This window comes from Alexandromys fortis, unplaced genomic scaffold (assembly GCF_014885135.2).
Source record: "Alexandromys fortis isolate MF-2015 unplaced genomic scaffold, M_Fortis_MF-2015_v1.1 scaffold_97, whole genome shotgun sequence".
Lineage (NCBI taxonomy): Eukaryota > Metazoa > Chordata > Mammalia > Rodentia > Cricetidae > Alexandromys > Alexandromys fortis.
This window is the reverse complement of record NW_026067981.1, coordinates 1,637,274-1,658,274: the sequence shown is the minus strand read 5'-3', so window position 1 is coordinate 1,658,274 and position 21,001 is coordinate 1,637,274. Positions and strand designations below refer to the sequence as shown.

Below are 21,001 nucleotides of genomic sequence, written 5' to 3'. Positions count from 1 at the left end.
TGTGTTGCTGGTGAGGAGCAGGGATGGGGCTGGGATCTCACTTTGTGATGCTACAGTTTTCTTCCTCCTGTGTTTTGCACTGTGCTGTGGACTCATTGCTCCTGCCATCTCTTTGCAACAAACCACATATATATGATCCTGAGACTGTCAACTCTCTCCCTGGCGGTGTGGGCTGTTCCCCAGTTTCCTGTGTGCACAGCAAACTCTCAGGCACACCTTAAGGCTGTCACAAAATCCAAATAATCTCATGGATTCCCTGCCTAACAGCCAGTCTTTCTTTTTCAGGTCATTGTTGACCTTTTATTTTAGAGGAGGCTCGACTCCTTGTCCCCCAAGAGAACGCCATCAGTGTTAGCAGACGCTACAGCCCTCTTTCTATTTCTATGAGCTTATTTTAAGATGGCCACATAATGCAATTTGACCAAAAATATTTGGGAGGAATCTTCCCTGGGGCATCTTGTTTTATAAAGGGATACAATAAGAATTGTGTCATTTTGGTCCCAAAATGTTCTCACCAGCATTCTGTCCCTAAAGCTACTGTACCCATCTAGGGTCCAAAAAGAATGTCACTATGCTGAGGACAGATGATCTTGGTTCTCAGTGACATCCCTGAGTGCTGTGTCATTACCTCAAAGCTGTCTTAACTTAGGGTTTCCAATGATATGAGCATATACAAATACTCATATTCCGAAGAGCTGCAATGTCTCTGCTTCCTGTAAAGGGACACATCCTGAATGAACACTGGCTACCACGCGTGAGGATCAACATCCCTGTGTAAGATAATAACATGGGTGAGTTGGTTTCCTTTAAGTTTATTATTGAATGAAGCACACAATAAATACCAACATGTAAAATGGATTACACAAAGTTGCATCCAGCTCTGGGGGATGCCGGCCCACGCATGCCTTTGCCTTGAACATATTTAAGACCTTGGAAGATGGCTCTTGGGTCACTGTCTCTTCTGAAACACACGCAGCTTTGAAATGAAAGCCCATTGTGCATCACCTGTTCACACCCCATTTCCCACCCGAACTCTAACTCATGCGTTTTCTGCCTCCCATCTTCCTCTGGAGAATATGAAATATGTTGTCTTTGAAAGTACTGTTGGCTTGTAGAAAAGAAACCTATTGGTCATGTTTTCAGGTGTAAATCCTAAATTACACATTTAACATGAAAAATAGCCTCCTGCCTTGCGGGGGGGCGGGGGGGGGAGACAGGGTGCACAGCTTGACATGTGAACTTCAGATGCCCTGAAGGTTTTGCTTGGCTAAGAAATGGCGTGTACTCATATGATATTTTTGCCTCTCCTCTGTCTGTAACAACAAGAAATTTCTTGCATGGATGAAAATATCTCAGTTCTGGAACGTAAATACATCCTGGATTGAGTTCAATCTCACATCTCCATCCTGGAGCCATAGTTAATGAAGTCTGTGGAGAAAGAATCGGGAAGATCCTTTTAGAGTTGCTGACATGGCTCCTATGGGATCAGTCACTTTGTGCAGGAGAAGAGGAGAGGCCTAGGCCTGGTTAACTCAGTACAAATGGGGTTCGGTGGGATGCCTCGGGAAGGAGGAAGAATGAGGAGATAAAGGCAATGGGTCCTATGCAGTTAAGTGGCATTCTTTTATCTAAATGTACCGGTTTCCTTGATTGCAGAGTGAAAACAGCAATAGTACTGACCTGTGCGATAGACGGTATTGTTACTGAGAATCTGGAAGCTGGGTTTCTCAGCTTCAGCTCTTCGGTCATCTGAACAAGACAGTTCTTTGCTGTGGCACAATCCTGTGTACTATGCTATGTTTAGCGATAGCTCCGGCTTCTACACCTCCACTTAGGCAAAAAAATAAATAAATAAAATGAAATAAAATAAAATAAAAATTCTCAAAATGTTTAATGTGCCTGTGGGGAAACAGTTCCCGATTGAGAACCACTGCTGTGTGTGTGCGGGGGGGGGGGGGGTGTAAAAGGCTTTTTTTCCCTCTTTAAACGAGATTATTTTTTCTTCCATCTACATAAGAAGCAGTCAAGTAAAGGGACTCAGGACAGTGTAGTCATTCAAAGATGATCGTAAGGATGCATGACTTCATGTTCCTGCCCTACCTTTCCAGACCCATGGTTTTGAGCTATGAGACTGCTGATTACTGAGATTCCGACCTTATCTGATTTCCTGTGCAAGAGATTCTGCTCAACTGTTCCTGGGGACAGAAAGATTGTCACCTCTGTTCTCTATCACTTGGTTCAGTACCTGGCATTCATATAAATTTATGAGGCACAGAACAATGATGAGCTACAGGAGACATCATTTGGGGTAATTAGCAGAGACACACAAATCTACTCCTGTGATTATTAAAGGAACTGAATCCCCAGAGGTGATAAAAAGCCAAACCAGGAATACAGTAGCCATGCCAAAACTCATGCCCTACCACACTGTTCGGTGATTTTAACGAAACGCCACTGCCGAGCCTGTGGGCACCATCACCACACCTTGTCACAGGATAACGGAGAAGATGTTAGACCTGTTTATTCTTGCAGATGCCACCACCTGGATGGCTACCATGGTGCCCAATTTCCCATGTACATACATACTTCTACACTGCTCTCTGTAACAGTTAATGTTTATGTCATTTGGCTGACTTACAGGATGCTCAGAGACTTAATCAATCATTATTTCATGTGTCTGTGATGGTAGCTCTGGGTAAATTTGCATGTGTTTCCGTAGACTCAATCAAATAGATTGCTTTATCCAGTAAAGGTGGCCTCCTTTAATCAGTTCAAAGTCTGGATACCTCCTGGAGACAAGGGTCACCCTAAGGGTCTGAACTAATACCTAGGCTCCGCCCCCTCTACACACACTGCTTTTATACTGGAACTGAAGCACGAGCAGTTCCTGAGACTCAAGCTGGCTGCCCATCTGACATTGTTCGTCTATGACTGTACCATTAGCCATTAGCTCTCCCGGGTCACCCTTGGAAGACTGGCTTGATGATAGCAGATCTTAGAACTTGGTTACCTCCATAAATATGTGAGCCAATTTCTTAAACTCTCTCTCTCTCTCTCTCTCTCTCTCTCTCTCTCTCTCTCTCTCCATGTAAGAACACCTTATACACATGTAGACACACACACATAAATATATCTACGTACATAGGAGGCATATCTAGTGTATGGTACCAGTCCTATATCCCAATATAAAGTTCCAAAGTAAGCAGGCTCGTGTTGTTTCATGTGTAAAATAATGAAGGTATTTTTTTTGGTAACTTAGGTAATTGATTATTATCAAGACAAAAGTTCTGTAGTTCTAATTTGCTAATCTGAAAAAAAAATCATCATTAGGCATCAAACTGTTTTCTGCCTTGAGAAAGCCAAAGGCATTATACAATTTATTAATAGATTTTCCTGATGAAGAGCCAGCCTTTTACTATAAGGAAATTCCTTACTAATATTCTAAAAATATACTGTTGAAACTGACCTGAGCTAGCGGGAGCTCACTGACTGTGGACTGGTAGCAGGGAACCTGCATAGGCCCAAACTAGGCCCTCTGAATGTGGGTAACAGTTTGTATGGCTGGGGATGTCTGTGGGGCCACTGGCAGTCAGACCAGGATTTATCCTTGGTGCTTGAACTGGCTTTTTGGAGACCGTTCTCATTAGAGCGATACCTTGTTCAGCATAGATGTGGGGCAGGGCTTGGTCCTGCCTCAAAGTGATGTTTCAGACTCTATTGACTCCCCATGGGAAGCCTTACCCCCTCTGAGGAGTGCAGAGGGGATGGGGTGGGTGGAAAATGGGGGGAGTGGGAGGAGTGGAGGATGAGGGAACTGGAATTGGTATATAAAATGAGAAAGGATTGTTTTAAAAATAAACAAATGAATAACTAAAAATAGATAGACTGAACCAATATAAAAAGACCCAACATTCTTAGTTAAGGGAGCCACCTTAGGGTTGGCAAGAGACTTGAACCTAGAGTGGCTCCCAGGAGCCCAAGGCGATGTCCCCAGTTTGTTCCTTGGGCAGCTGAGGACAGGGAACCTGAAATGACCCTATCCTATAACAATACTGACAAATATCTTGCATATCACCATAGAACCTTCATCTGGTGATGGATGGAGATAGAGGCAGAGAGACCCACACTGGAGCATCGTACTGAGCTTCCAAGGTCCCAATGAAGAGCAGAAGGAGGGAGAACATGAGCAAGGAAGTTAGGACCACGAGGGGTGCACCCACCCACTGAGACAGTGGGGCTGATCTATTGGGAGCTCACCAAGGCCAGCTGGACTGTGACTGAAAAAGCATGGGATAAAACCGGACTCTCTGAACATGGCGAACAATGAGGGCTGATGAGAAGCCAAGGACAATGGCACAGGGTTTTGATCCTACTTCATGTTCTGGCTTTGTGGGAGCCTAGCCAGTTTGGATGTTCACCTTCCTAGGCATGGACGGAGGGGGAAGGACCTTGGACTTTCCACAGGGCAGGGAACCCTGACTGCTCTTTGGACTGGAGAGGGAGGGGGAGAGGAGTGGGAGGAGGGGGAGCAGGGTGGGAGGAGGGGGAGGGAAATGGGAGGCTGGGAGGAGGCAGAAACTTTTTTTTTCCTTTTCTCAATAAAAAAAAAAGTAAAAAAAAAGACCCAACAATATGCTGTTTATATGTGACAAACTCACTTAAATAAACACACAATGGCTAGTATATATTATTACAATTATATATAATTATATGTATATATACATTAGTCATTGTGTACATATACACATATATGTATATATGTATATATGTGTATATTTATATGTGTATATTTATATGTGTATATATGTATATATATATACTGTTGAATTTGATTTGCTAGGATTATACGTCTATATTCCTAAGTGGAAACGGCTATAGTGTCTCAGAATCAAGATCATAATCATTCCAAAATATGTGTAGGCCTTTGTCTTTTTCCCTCTTCAGTTTGGTGAGACAAGATAAATTAAGATAGCCTCTAACACTGTAGAGTCACAGAAGAGCTGAACATGGTGGCACACAGCTAGAATCATGGCACACAGGGAGCTGAGCATGGTGGTACACACCTCGAATCATGGCGCTGTAGAGTCACAGAAGAGCTAAACATGGCAGCACACAGCTAGAATCATGGCCCACGGGGAGCTGAGACAGTAGAATCATGAGTTCCAAGAAGCTTAAGTTACATAGTGAGACCCTGTAACACACACACACACACACACGTTCACCTACAAAATTGAATGAGCCTACATGCTGAAGAATTCTTTGGTCAGCTTCTCTTTCACACTTGGCACCTTGTTACCATCAAGACACTGACTAGAAACCTGAGCCCCAATAAGCCCTTCCCTGCAGCTCTTTCAGGAATTTGTCACAGTGGTAAAAAATTAACAGTGCAGAAGAGAAGAGTCTCAAATCTTACCTTTAGTTTTAGGCACGCCATTACTTTCGTATTGTTGCTAATCATCCTTTAATTCAGCCAATCCTTTTCTCACAGCAAGTTTCTCTTCAATGGACCAATTGTGCTCGTTAACGTTGATGTAAACTCCACATCCTCCACTGTAAAACCTAATGACAAGCACACTTTGGACACGGTGACTCCTGGTGTGTTTACATAGTTGGGACTTGGCTAAGGCTGTCAGAAATGAGCCCCAAAGCAAAATCTTTCCTTCAGAGAAACCAAGTCACTTATATTTGATTTCCAAGCAGAAGTACCCATGCATTTGCCACACCTTCTGCATTTGCTAGTGTGTGTGTGTGTGTGTGTGTGTGTGTGTGTGTGTATTTGTTAGTGGTCATTTCCTAAACATGTTGACCTATGATATCACTGAAAGTGTATAGTAACTTCCCTTCTTAGTTATAGATTCATTCCAAAGTCCCAAGTAGTCATCTTTAATATATTCTGATGCTAATTTAGTGGCTATACTAACTGTTCATGTGGTTCTCAATCTATGATGTGAGACCCCTTTGGGGACACGTATCAGATATCTTAGATATCAGATATTTACATTATGATGCATAACAGTAGCAAAATTACAGTTATGAAGCAGCAACAAAATAATTTCATGGTTGGGGGCACCACACCATGATCTGTATTAAAGGGTCGCAGCATTAGGAAGGTGAAGAACCACTGTTAATGTGTTAACATCGAAGTGTGTTGATGTAGATGTGAATTCGGTGACAAGTATTTAAACAGTTAAGCCTGTGTGTACATTTTGTTTCTGTTTCTTTCGGCAGCAAGAAATGTCACTTTATAAGAGACAGAGCCCCAGTACTTAGACATATGTGTTTACAAATAAGAATACTATTTGAGCATATACCTAGACGCTGAAATAGTATAGGGATGGTATTTGAACCCATGCCCATTTAATGAACCTTCTTCAAAATCTTTTTTGACTTAATAAAATACCTAATCTTCAGCCTAGCATCTGACGTCTAATGGTGCTGACTTCCTAGCAGGTTTACCCTGCTATCAGCCGAGGAGTCTCTGTAATGCTACACCTCAACCCCAGCTATGGCCACAGGAAAAATTCCAGTCCATTTATGAGTCAAAAGAATATTAACTCACTGGGCCTTCAAGGTTTAGCGCATCTTCCACTGTCACCATTTATTTCGCAGCTACTGCCACATTCAGAAGAGAAGCCACATTGTAAAGCCAAGTGAAACCTTAGCGGTCTGCGCTTTTCCATCATCACTAATGGTGTTGAACCCGAACTGTAACCAAGGCTTCATTAAAGCTTAACTTGGGGATAAAAACAGAAACAAAAAAATATGCTTCATTTTAAAAGATGATTATATACATGTAGACCGTATATTGCTAAACTCAAAATGCCACATGTTATAGCATGATCCTAGAATGTATGCAGGCCCAGTATCATGAGTGTCTAGCCTGTGTGTTTACACAAGGCCACATACTTAATGGAAGTTCTTGGTTAGTGCATTGGTATAATATATTTCTGCTACCATCTTGGGATTCTAAATAATTTTGAGCAAGGGATCCACATTTGGGAGGTCTGTTGCACCTCCCTAATTATATATCCATTCTTCCCAGGGTGAGACTGTCAACTCAGGCCACATGAAGTCACTTGAGTTTAATCACACCCACAGTGGTCTCTGTTTTGTCCCACGAGGCCGGTCTATTTATACAAGGATGGATAGCATGCCAATGTCAAATTGCCCTCCAAGCCTCAAATGCTTGCTCTCTGTTTTTAGGTCTGATCACAGACTCTTAGGAACTAGTCACAGTTTGGCCAGCAGACTCTTTCAATTTCAATGATCAGATAAATGAAGAAATGCATGAACCCATTTGGATGTTGGAGCAAAAGTTCTCTGATGTGGGGAGGATCATCCGTTCATGCATTTTTTTTGCTATGGTTGTCACAAACTGTACATAGAACAGAGAAAAATTCCAACAGTAACTATTTGGTCAAGGAGAAAGAATTACAATAATCTCAACTAAAAACGGGGTGAGCCACAGAAGAATCAGAAAGAGCATGCCGATTTCAGCATGAGTTAGACTCCATCTTGCCCTGTGCATCAAGGCTTGGACACTCTCCCCCTGCACTTGGTATTCTCTGTCTAAGCAGGGCTCAGAACCAACAGAAAGCAGGCTTCCCATGTGCGCTGAAGCTATGGCGAAGACTTGAAATTTAACCAAATTACCATGACATGGGGGAAATTGTCACTGTCTCTCGACATGAATGGATTTACTTAAATTAAGACTAGCAATAGTTGAAGCTTCAAAGCTATGACAGAGCACTTCCCATCGGTGACATCTCACAGGAGGGAAAACAGAAACCTTTTCACTTAAGTCACTTAAACTTCGGCTAATGAGGAAACACAGAGAGTACCCTTGTTGTTCGATGATGTGGCATTTACATGGCCCAGAGGAGCCTGGAGAGGTTAAGTGGCTCGTCTGGGGTCAACAACTAATGAGATGCAGATCTGGGGCTGAGCTGGGCCTCTAGCCTCAGGTCCAGGACCATTCTTTTTCCAGATAGCTAAGAAAGAAAAAACTGTCCATCTTCCTCAAAGAACTGTCACCCTAAAGTACCAGCCTAGATCCCATATGCTGTAATATTTGGACTAAAATCAATCAGAAACCCGAGAATTCAGACAAGCTTTGGCCCTAGTTTAGAAGAGAAGAGAGAGTCTTATAAAACGGCTTTGTCACACTCCAGGACTTGCAGCATCATCAGAGGTCCTCCTAAGGTTCAGGCTGCAGACTTCTACCAGATTTTGCCTGCAGCTGTGACACGCCAATCAGTGCTTCTAACAAGTTCACAGGCATTGCGGCTATCGACGGTTAGGGATCATTTTGGCAAAGTAAAGCCCTACATGGCCTCTGATTGGTACAAGGAGCTCTGGGGGTTAGTCCTAGCCTTGGAAATTTGAGAATTGACATTTGGGGGGCACACAAACAAACAAACAAATAAAACAAAGCAACAACAATAAAAAAATAAACAAGAGAAGTAGTTCCTGTTTACAATCCAGATTCCGGACTTGCTTTCTTTTCTTTTTATTTAATTAATTTATTTAGAGGAAAAAAAAAATCAAGTCCTGATCCTCATCACCACAAATTATGCCATTGAGTTTCCCATATCTGGAGCAATTACAAGAGTCAGTGTGCCCAGGGTACCCGGGTATCTCCCCTGCCAGGCAAGCATCAGAGAGTTTTTCTTAAGTGAATATGAGGAGAATTTGAAATTAGAGGTACACCACACACAGCAATGTGCGCAGTTTTATTGGGGCTCATATATACGGTCCATCTGAACACTGAAATCAGTGCTGCTGAGATGCCGTCCAAGAGAAGACATACTGTGGACTCCAAGACATAGACTTCGTCCTTTGCTCTCTCCACCTTCCTCCTTATTTGGTACTGCTGACCAGTACACAGAATCAAGCCAGGGCAGGGGCCACCTGAAAGGGAAGCAACTGTTAGTAAGAATGCACAAAACAAAATGGCAGAAACAAAAGTCACGTGGGGAGCATACCCTATGCCATTTTTAAACGTGAAGAAATTGGGAGAAATGGGGCAGCAAAGTGGAGATAATCTATGCGTAGGTGTAAGGAGGTAGAGTTCTGGAACACAAAGGAAGGAAAACCATGAAATCCTCATGGAGACATCAAGCCTATTTGACTGACACCTCCTTGGAAAGCCAACAAAGGACATAAGGAATCTTCAGGGGATAAAATGGCGGAAAGTTGCAAACAGGAAAATATTTGCAAAGGAGAGAAATGCAGGAGCCTGAGGCAGGGGATAAGCTAAAATTGCAGAATTATGACATTTTCCATAGTAAATTTTGCCTTTAGGAGACAGAAACTGAGACAAGGTACCATGCTCAAGTTGTTTAGGGAAATGACTCCAGGCAATGAGAGAAGAGGACTGGGAAGGCAACAACATGGAGGCTTCTCAAGCCATGGACACAGCTGTGGGGACCCTCTGGTTGCAGGGTGGCATGTGTGTGTGTGTGTGTGTGTGTGTGTGTGTGAGAGAGAGAGAGAGAGAGAGAGAGAGAGAGAGAGAGAGAGAGAGAATGAAAGGGGAGAAGAAGGAATAGATGAAGGAAGAGAAGGGAGAAAAGGGAGGGGAGAGAAGAAAAACAGTGAGCAAAAGGGAGAGAGAATGACAAAGGCATCAAGGATACAGAAAATCGTTTGTCAAATGTCACAGTAATTATTGTTACAAAAAGAACCATAGGTATAAAACTTTGCGAATTACAACAAGAGGAAAATATTTACTTGGGGTTTTAGGATCTTGGAGTCACCATCTTAACTGCACCACTGGTATTAACAAATGGCCTCTCCTGCTATGAGCTGAGAAGAGACTCAGTTGTTCCTGAGAAATCCTTGAACAACCTGAGTCCCTCAAATTAATTAAAAGATAGTCTCGGGCACACAAAAGCAAGGGATGCTCTAATGGTTTAAGGGCCTGAAGACCAGACTGAGAAACAGTTCCAGACTAGATGACCTTCAAAAACATGACAAGACATTGGGCTCTGGAGCAAAAATTCACCATTCCTGAGACAAGTCATGAGATTTGCATTAAGTGAGTCTCAGATTAGTTGATAGTACAGTATCCATGTTCTTTTAGGAGTTCCATAGTTGCTTAGTGGTTTTATAACAGTAGCACATGAACCTCTAAACAAAGGGAACACTGAAATACTTTGTTACTTTTTGCAGACTTTTGTGAGACTAAAATTATTTCAAAATGAAATAAACATTAAAAACAACAGTAATCTTTTTTTTAAATTTATTTATTATATATACAATATTCTATCTGGCATGTGTGCCTGCAGGCCAGAAGAGGGCACCAGACCCCATTACAGATGGTTGTGAGCCACCATGTGGTTGCTGGGAATTGAACTCAGGACCTTTGGAAGAGCAGGCAATGCTCTTAACCACTGAGCCATCTCTCCAGCCCCAAAACAACAGTAATCTTAAAAATTAAATAAATGCAAGCAGGCATCTTAGAATAGAAAGCAAGCACATGGATTCTAGTTTTGGACACACAAAACTGGACTCCCCAGCTGCTGAACTTCAGCCAATCCCTCCTTAGAGAGTGCTGTGTCCAGATGAGGAGACATAAGTGTCCATGAAAAACCTGAAAACAGAACAGCCCTTCTCCTGCTACTTCCTGTTTTGAAACGTAATTTTCATTTTCTTCAAAGAGCAGCCATGTCTTCTTGGATATATACCGTTGCTTTTCATTCTTCCCACAATTCCGTTGGGTTTGTTTGCTTTGTCTGTTCTCCTTGGCTATAGTTTGAACTCCTGACTTTGCTTACTGTTGCCTACAATTAGAGCTTCATTTCTTTGACTGAGTCTATTTGGTCCTTTAAGACAAATGCAAATGCATAATCAGAGATTAATCCTTGATAGCAATTTGTATCTCGTTCCAAAGAAATGTGCTTGAGGAAGCATTGGAGATTGGAAGATGCTAAGTGATAGAAAGGAACATCTGACTAGACATCCCAGGGAACAAAACAGGAATGGTTGGGAAAGAGTGTTCAGAAGAGGATGGGTGACTGCCCAAATCTCTATTTTCAATAACAGGCAACTTCAAAAATTTGTTTTTCAAATTTGTGTTTCAAATACAAAAATGTTGTATTTCAAAACAGACAACTTCAGAAAATAGAAGAAAAAGTTCAAGAGCCCATCTCAGAAGGTAGGTCTGGGGCACTCCTCCCTCCAATGAGAGGGAGCAACTCTCACTGTGACTTAAGACAACCTCAGAAAAGTTGCCCTTTACCCTCAGTGACAGATGTTTTAGGGGTCAGAAGGGAGAACAATGAGAGAAAAGTCGCACGGAGCATTGGCAGAGGAAGGGGAGTACGGGGAAAACTGGCTTTTTTTTTTTTTTCTGTGGTTGGCCACCCTAGACTCTCCAGGAACCACAGATTGGGAAACCTCAAAGTAAGTACCATGGGATTATATGATGATACAGGCCAGCAGAATATCTAGACTGTGAGGAAGAAACTTTGAATCACAACTGCACAGTATTTGGCAATATGGAACCCCGGTTGAAGCTCGAGTATGCAGGGAAAGACACGGGTTCCTGACACATGCTGGAGATGGGGAACAAGCAGTGACACCAGCATTGACGGCCAGACTCTGGAGGAACTGCCCAGACTCCCAACCAGCACTGGCAACCTGACCCAGAAGAGCCTCCCACTGCTGAGACAACATCTGTGACCAAGCCTTGTGAAGGACCACCCAAGGGTGTGACTGGCATCTAGGAGCCTGGGAAGGACACAGAGAGTCAAAACTGGAATGAGCAAGCAGACAGATGACCTCATCAGATTGCACCCCCCGTGTGCTATCCCCAGTTTGCACTTATTTCTCCATCATAAAATGCATGTTGTCAACCTAGCTGGCCTGCTCTTTCCTGCTGTGTCCTCACTCTTTCTGTTTATTTTATTGTTTTTTTTTTTCATTTTCTTCACACCCTTTTCCCTCTCTACTCTTCACTGTTAAATTTTTATCTTTTAATAGTCTTTCTAAAGAAATATAGGCTGGCTTGATTGGGAGGGGCAGCCTCCGTATCTTAGCCTTCTGCGAGCTGGGGTTATTGTAGGTTTTCTAATGCATTTCTTCACTGCGCCTTTTTCATTCTACCTTTATTGAGATCTTCTTCCTTGCCCCTCTGTCCTTATTGCTACCCCTCTACTGGCTTTCACCACCTCCATTTCTTCTGCTGTGATCAGGATGCTATGACCACTCTCCCTCTACATTTATCCTTTCCATTCATTCATGATCTAACGTCTTAGTGCCCACAGTCCAACCAACATCTGTACTTCCACTTCCTAAAATGATTGCAGCTAATTCTCATTTGAAAGTCAGTACAGGGTATGCCAGTCGAATTCTGTAAAGGGAAATGATGAAAAATGTCAATGAGAAAAGATACTTGAAGGCATTCTTCAAACTCAAGAGAAATGTTTGTAAGGCCACTGGAAAGAATCATCCACACTAAAGGAATAGCCAGGCAAATGAGGAATAGGGGACTAGCAAGCACTATTAAAAAAAAAAAAAAAAACAAGACAAGAAGGATTAATGCAGACCTTTCAACAACTCGGAACACACATCAAAAGAACAGATTAGCAGACTGGATTAGCACACAGGGCTCAGGGGTTAGAGAGATGGCTTCCTGGGCAACCCCAGCAGTGGGTAACTAAGGCAGGCAAGTCTCCGGGATTGTCTTGCTATTCTGGAGTCTGCAAGAATGAGAATGTGAGGCCTCTGCTTGCAGCAGAGGATTGGTAGGCAGTCAAATAAAACTCAGATCCCCTTTGAAATCGAAAGTCCTGTGGTGGTCTCAAGTGCTTGTTTATGATTTGTTTAGGGTATCTGGGGTTGCAGTCCATCTGGCTAGTTTTCTGGGTTGGTTGTTATATGCTTTTGAGTTTGTGTGGGGCTCTGAGGCTTGGAATGACATTCTCAGAAGGTTCAGAGTAGCTCTTTGCCAATCCAATCAACCACAGCTCCACGTCAGTGTGTTTCCAACATGTAGGCACTGGGATTCCAAAATTAATATTTTGAATATTCAACGTGTCCCCGAGGGAGAGTAAAGGTTCTTCCCACTTTTGTTTCTCCTGCAAAACAAGTCAAGAGGAGGTCTTTGCTGATGGAACCCTTGGCTTCCTGCTGTCCAGCTGTGCTCCATTCTGTGGCTTTTCCCTTAGAAATCCCAAAATAGTCAGGGAGCCTGCTTCCGACCGAGACTTGGCCTGGCCTGGCCAGCTTCCATAGGGAATTTTAGAAGATCATTTTTTCTTTACAGTTTTTTTTATTAGAACCCATGCAAAGCTGTGCCTCTTTTTTTTTTTTTTTTTTTTTGCCTAGTTTCAAAATTTTAGCATCTTCCTTTGCTTTGATTGACATGGAGCAATGCCTACAAAGAGCCATAATGGGACATGAGTGAAGAGATCTACTTAACCCTCCTGCCTATCTCTCTGTTTCCTATTTCTCATTGACTCCCATGTAAAAAGGCTAATGAGGAGATGGCTGAATTCCCCTTTTATCCTCACTTTATGTTTTATGTGTGGATATGTATCTGTTGTGTACATGTATGTAGAGGCCGTAGGTCAGCCTACACTGTAGTCCCCCAGGATTGCAATTCATGTTGGTTTTTTGAGACTATGTCTGCTGTTAGGACCGTAAACTCACTGATGTGGTTATGCTGTCTCACCCGAAAGTTCCAAGGATCTGCCTGTCTCTGCCTCCTCAGTGCTGAGGTTAGAAGCACACACGAGCCCACCTGCCTTCTCAGTGGGTCTAGGGACTGAACCCAAACTTTCAGGCAGCACGTTTCAGCTGAGCAAATCCCATTGCTCCCTTAGCCCTGTGTGATTTGGTTGTAAATTGCAGGTAACTGAAACTTTATTTATAAACCCAAGATGTATAGGCATTTAAGGATAATATCTGGCAAGAATCATGGCAAGAAAATATTCCTCTGTGCTGTAGTTATGACTGCATCCTTAACTTGCTCTGATACCTATCTGTATTCTGTCCAGAGCCTCTGTTGTCTGCTGGGTGATGACATCACGATACGATAATAATTGCTAGTACTTACTAAGCACCAACTACCGACATACACTGCGTTTAGCACCATATTATCCAATTTAGTCACCACAAACCTATTATTGTGCTTACTCAGTCTAAGAGAAATGGAGGTTTTTGAGAAATCAAGTAAAGTATCCGAAATCAAGCAGCTAATAAATAAGTCATTAAGACCGTGTCCAGAGTCACCACTATTCAGGAGTCTTCAAAACCTCTTTATGCCTCTACAGCTGGGTAATGAGCAGAGGAGGTGAGACAGATGCTCATGCAGGGAGCACAGTCTTGCTTTAAATGACCAGAAAGTCACAGGTCAGATTTTAAAATTTCCAACATGCATCATTAGTGAAGCAACATCTTTTCTTAAGGGTTCTCAAGAATTTATTTAGGTATAATATAGGGGTAAACACTCACTGATACAGAACAGTTTAGATGCCATTGCTGATCCAACTATCTTCATCCAGTCATTCTGTCTAGGGGTGAAGAGCAAGCTGCCTGCTTTGCTCTGACCACCCAAGAGAGTGCAGGAGCAAGAGAGGGCAAGACTCTCTCCCTCGGTTTATAAATTGTCGTGTTCATAAACAAGACCACACCCTAATGTTCATAATCTCTAAAAGCCATTGGCTAAATAAATCAAAATCCCCAACACTTCCATTTTTTCTAAATATGAAGGTTCTAATCCTAACATAAAACTATATGCAATAAGAACAACTATTAAGTATTGTGCAGAAGAAAGAAAAAGTAATAACATAAGCAAAGATGAAATTACAGCCAACAAGAACAACATCAAACAAGAAACACATTCTAAATATCCAGACCATAGGTAACTGGCAAATAACAGAAATTATTCCAATAGCTGTCCTATACTGAAGAGTCTAAGTCTTGTACCTAATACGCCCTAGTACAATATGAGAAAATTATAACTATGACTATCTAGTTTTCAACCCCATCAAAGACCCGAGAAGGAAACTAATAATACCTGAATAAGCAAAGAATGCAAGCAAATGACTTCCCAAAGATGCAAGAAATAACAGAAACAACTGGCTGCCTGGAGAGTCACTCAAAGTCTCTCTGCAATGTTGGGGCAACCAACTTTGGCTATAGGCCCAGGATATCTGACAGACCATTTTCAGAAGCAGGAAAATTGGAAAGACGGTCCTACCCTGTCTTGGCAAAGTTCAGCAGCCATTTTTCATTGTAAGCAACATCTTACACCAAATAGAATCACAAGACCATTCAAACAGAGTTTGTTTTGCATGCTGCAGGAATGAGCTCAATTAAGTGTCCCAGATTCCTTGGAAAGATGGGAAATGTGGTTGTGCTTTCTTCAGTATCAAAGAGGAGGAAGACCTGAGGATATGAAGCCATAAAATGAATCCCACTGTGGAGCGGGAAAATCAACCACAAGCTACCCAAGATATTCTGACACAGAAACACGCCATGCCCAGTCTCTTCTGAAGGAGAACCCCTAGCTCTCGCTTTTCCTGAACTAGTGATGGTTCTGGTGACAACTGTGCTTACCAAGGTTGCTAAATTGTGACAAGTTACAGGGCTTATAATAGACCAGATATCAAGGCCATAAAGGAAAGGATCAAGGATTCTGCTGCAGGCAGCCGTAGGAGACAGGACAGTTGTATGATAGAGCCCACGGGACTCCCAAATATGCCAAAAAGAATGAGAAGCAACCTGGGAGCTGTGAGGAAGGTCTCTCCTTTCTCTTGATCTCCCCTGCATTAGCCTACAAAAATCAGGTTTGATTGATTGGAGTCCGCTTAACACACGTGGAAGGGAGGGGGGAGCTACTGTGGGATGCACTGAAAGGAAAATTGCTCCAGGTAGGGAAGCTGTTGATTACAATATTAACAGTTTAGTTCTGTCCACCATGAAGTGGAATTAATACTACTGAGGAGGCGGTTACAGAACAAGGTGAACATGTACATCACTTATATGTTACAGAGCCTGCCTGGCACATACCAGCAATGATGTAATTGTGATTTACAAAAATGTTAAATTACATTTTTATTCTCTCTCTCTCTCTCTCTCTCTCTCTCTCACACACACACACACACACACACCTGTGTCCAGTGCATGCCACTGCACACGTGTGCAGAACAGAAGACAGTAATCCCTACTGTGGTAAAGAGGAGGAACACGAGAACACATACTGTGGCAACTATCTTACACAGAATCTTTCGTGATCCAGCCAGCTCTGGATGGGGGAGGAGGAGGCCTGGTTCCCCTCTCAGTTCTTTTAATTATCTATGTTCCCTTAACCAAGGGCTTGCATTTCTGGACATCAGTTTTTCTAGTGCTATAATAGGAACTTTGGTTGAGGACCTGAGATCAGTGCTAGCTTTGAATTTGATCAATACTTCCTTCCACAATAAACAGACACCTTACCCTAAAACAGCTGGACTCTGCTGCAGAGGGTCTGTTGTCATATGAAACGGTTTATGAATTAGAGATTAAAAGGGCACTTAATCAGAGAATATAGCCTGATGCCGACTTCCTGATATTACTTCAACTCAGAAGTGGTATTCTGAGGAAAGTCCTCTGGGACAGTTGGCTTCCCACCGAGGGGATAGAGTTTACAGAAGCCGTGGAGAGTGACCGCGTTCACCTATGTGCTGGTGCTATTTCTAAAGCGGATCTTCCATCTGGCCACCTAGAGCTCTCCCTGCGCTCTGAAACCCATGCGTTAAAAGAATCCTTTGCCAGCGTTTAAAGACACGACTGGTATAAAGGGAATTGCAGCAGAGAGGGGAACTGAAGGGTTCAGCAATAGCACACACATGACAAAAATTAACCGTGCAGTAATAGAAGTGCTAAGGAATGACCTAGGTCTAAATATCTGTATTTCTGTTTAACTTACATTTCTCTCCCATGTGGCTTTCATTAGTTAAGTAAACAAATGTTCATTTAGTTTCAGCTCTGTTCAAGGCCCTCTATGAGGCACTACGAGGGGCTGACACAAAGATCAATCAAATCGAAATGCCCTTCCCCTCTAGGAGCAAGCAGCTGATGAGGGGGCAGAGGGTAAATGCAGGAGTAATTAAAACAGGAGAGAAACACTCAGTTCCCTCAGGGAGCATCAAGAAAAGCTCTGGGCATGTCTGTAGTTGGGGAGATGCGTTCCGTTGGGAAAGTTAGGGAGCAAATTGTGAGCGGTTTCAATTGGGTCAGAATGGATGGGAAGGGGGAAGAAACAGCTGGTTTCGTTTGTTTGGAATGTAGGATTAAGAGATAGGAGAGCACTAGGAAACAGGGTTAAAATGTCAAGTGGACGCCTTGTCGTGACCTTGAAGGGCTGGCTGAGGAACTTGAGCTCATTCGCTATGCAAAAGAAACCTTTAAAACATTTGGACCTAAGGATTGCAACATTGTAGTTAGGAATTAGAAAGAGGACAGTCTCAATAGAAAACCAGCAGAGACTAGCAGCCAGTGGCTGGTCAGAGACACTTGCAATGAACTGCAAAAAGCTAGCAAGTAGCTGAGCTGGAGCAAGGGCAGTGTGCTGGTGATGGAGACACTGAAGGTCTGCCTGGAACTATAATCATTCCATTTTATCATTAGTGGTCTGTACTAATCTCTTACTGTTCCTAATTTCTGCATTAAACTTCTCACAGGTGTGTATTGTGATGGATCAGGGGTCTTTATTGGTATTAGCAGTTTCAGGAGTCCTCATGGAGAGGTGACCCCCTTCCCGTGGATGGAAAACCGTGTGGACCTGTATTTAAGAAAAAGTAGTAGGAAGAATATCCAAATCGCAAAGGAGGAGTGGTACAGGGATGTAACAACGAGATCTGGGGAGCGAAGTGTCCAGGCCTTCCTGGGTAACGTGCTAAGAATGGTGGAGTAATAATAAACAGTAGCAAGGACACTTCAGAATCAATTCCAGTTATAACCAGATTCCAACGCGGCTTTCACAGAAGACTGCAGGGAAGAATGGGATAAATATAATTATTAAAAGTGATTATCAAAATAACACTGCACACCAGCTGCTCTCATCTGCCTGTTTTCAATGTTTTTATTATATAATATATATAAATGCGTGTGTGTTATGTTATATATGTATATCTATACACATACAGGGGAGAAAAGAAGAGAGGGAAAGCATATTTATTTTGTTCATTTCTTTGGGGTAAGTATGTTGGAATGGAATTTCTGGGTTACACTGCCATGAAACTCGGCCTTTACAAGGGCCTAATGAAAGATGTGTATCGTTCTCATTTGTCTCAAGTGTATTCTTATTTTAACCTCATGGGAACACTAGTAGAGAAACTACAGACCTTTCTCACCTCCTGATACTTCATCAAAACTGTTTCCCCTTCTGTCTCCACTCTGTTGTGCTACAGAGTAACACGAGAATCAGATAAAGGGATCTGTGCAAATGTTAGCCAGCATACATTACTAACCCAGGCACGTGTTCAGCACTGGAAATAAAGTCTAATACAGATGCAGTTTCTACTTTTAGCCACCGATCTGCAGGTGTATTGTGTGATGCAGCAGTTACCACAGCACGCATCCACTAAGCATATTTATCTACCAAATAATTGTTTAAAAAAGTATCATATGCTAAGCACTAGGGAACCAGCATGAACAAAACAGGCATGTTTATGGTTGTTAGAGTTCCCAGCTTAAATAGGGGCGGGGGGAGAGATAGGAATCAAAGAACCACACTAACAATTATGAAGTAAGTGCTCTAGAGAGAAGAAATGGCAGCAAAGGCTGTGATAAATTCAACCAAAATATGGGATCAAGATGGGCTTTCCCAAGGATATGACTCAAGCTGAGATATGAAGATTAGGTAGCGATTCTATAGGCGAAGCAAGTTTGCAGAGAGGTTCCATTACAGACAAAGAGATGGAAGGATGGGGGACCCAGCACATTCACGGACAAGCTGACTGAAGGGCAGACAGTGGAGTGGGAGGGGCAGGATTAGAGCCTCAAAGTGGACTTGAAACTACTCAGGCAATACCAGCAGTCTCCTCTCTGTTGGAACACACCTGGAAAGTCCCTGTCATGTTTTAAGTATTGAAGAAGCATAATAGAATTTGTGTTTTGAAACCCTTTTTTTTCCTAAATGTAAATTGAAAGTTAACCTCTGTTCACAGACATCTAAGGTGGCCAGAGGTAACTGCCTACAAAGCAGTTTCATTCTGCAGGTCAGGTGAGGGGCTCAACCAGTGCCACGGAGAGAAAGAAATCGGCTTAAGAGAGACTGAGAAGCAAAACCAAGAGTGTGGGAATGGGTCACACAGCTCCTAGTTCCTGTTTCGTGCAATGCCTGTGATACAACTGATTTCAACAACCCAGTAGTGACAGCACCTGTTACTGATCTGGTTTTATTATTGTTGACCTCATTATTAATAATGACTATTAGCTAGGCCAGGTGAATAGGTTGTGAGGTAGCCTAGTATGGAGAAGGAGGAAAAACCTTTGGAATTAGAAATCTCAGACTTAAGTCCTGATTTTGCTGGCAGTTAGTTGGGGGTAAAGGAAATAATTGGAATCAGTCATCCAGAATAACCGTGGTTCCCAAGAAGTAACACGCAATTTCAGCGTCCAAGGAGCGTTTAGACATTGGGAACTCAGCTCTAAATGCAGTAATTCGGCTGTAACAGCTGTGGTTCTTGTAGAGTTCCAGTGCAGGCGGGAGCCAGGGCACATGAAGCAGCTCTTTCCCTTTCTCAGGACTCGACTTCTCATTCCTTGTTTTTTTTTTTTTGGGGGGGGTACTACTGAGTACAAAGTTGTCATCCTAATTTCTCCAATGTAGTTTATCTCACTCGGCATTCATGAAAGCTTTTTAACTGGCTTTATTTCTTTCCCTTAACCTAAATACAATTGGCTTAGGACATTAGGGACAGTGAACAGTGAGTTAACTCGTGTTGAAGTGTAAGTTGCCCACATTGTTGCAGCACTCAGTGTCTTTCCTGGTGTTCAAAATAAAAACTGAAATAGAAAGTTGTTTACTCTGTGTGTGTGTGTGTGTGTGTGTGTGTGAACGGTTAGCGTACAGAATAATGGGCTTTGTCATGACATTTTAAATACACATATATCATTGTGTCCTCCTCAAGATCACCACCAATATTACCTCCAGCCATCTTGCCTCATTCTGCTGGTACCCCTCATTTCTATAAGAATCCTCCTTCTGATTTTATATCATATATATGTATATATGTTAAATGTAGATTCCACATATAGGAGAAAGTCGGCAATATTTTGTCTTATTCCTAATTTTCTCTATTCCCTCTACATAACCCTCCTTTTGCTTCCATATCAAATATGCAATATTTGTCTGTTTGGCTTACTTTACTTAAGGTACTCATTTCCATATAATTCCACCAGTTTTCTTCAGGTAATATAGTTTTCATTTTTCTTAGCTGCTGATTAAAACTCCATTGTATGTGCCTATGTATATGTCCATACCTGGGTTTTTAGACTGGTTCCATAGCTGGGCTATTGTAAGTAGAGGTAAAGATAAACACAAGCAGGATAACACCACAAATCAGACTCTTAGCCATAAATATATCACAATTTATGCATATTGAGGATGATCAGAATAAAATATAAAAATTAAATTTTTATAATACAAGGCTACTGGACTTTTAGTTAAAAGTTCATTCGCCATTTTTCCAGGAAAAAAAAAATCTGTGATAGAAAAGGAAGAAACCATGTTGGGTAGAATGCTTTTACACATGTTGTTCTTACACACATTGGTGACACAAGGAAGTGTGTATGCTTGTATTTGTAGAGAGGACAAGGCAAGAAATCTTCCGCAAGCTAGGAGATGTAGAGGGAAACCAAGCATAGAGGGGAGGTAGATAGAAGAAGAGAAAGGAGGATGCAATGATCTCCAGAAGATGGGATGGAGAAGACAAGAGGAGTTGGTACAAGGGAGAAAACTCCCAAGATGAAACAGTCATCGAATACAGTACAGAGTGCAGGGGCT

General features: G+C 42.3%; 2 long non-coding RNA genes across 2 annotated transcripts in view; both read right to left on the bottom strand.

Moving 5' to 3' along the window:
* Positions 1 to 1,289: 1,289 nt before the first annotated feature.
* Positions 1,290 to 6,612, bottom strand: LOC126511348 (uncharacterized). Its single transcript, XR_007594669.1, has 4 exons — positions 6,560 to 6,612; positions 5,414 to 5,559; positions 1,681 to 1,830; positions 1,290 to 1,428 (listed from the first exon to the last, which is right to left on the bottom strand). It is a non-coding gene; the product is annotated as an uncharacterized lncRNA (long non-coding RNA).
* Positions 6,613 to 8,466: 1,854 nt separating this feature from the next.
* LOC126511327 (uncharacterized) overlaps positions 8,467 to 21,001 on the bottom strand; it is a 112,679-nt gene continuing 100,144 nt past the window's right edge. Inside the window, exon 5 of the long non-coding RNA XR_007594662.1 lies at positions 8,467 to 8,910. This is a non-coding gene — a long non-coding RNA (uncharacterized lncRNA). The remainder of the gene's footprint in view (positions 8,911 to 21,001) is intronic.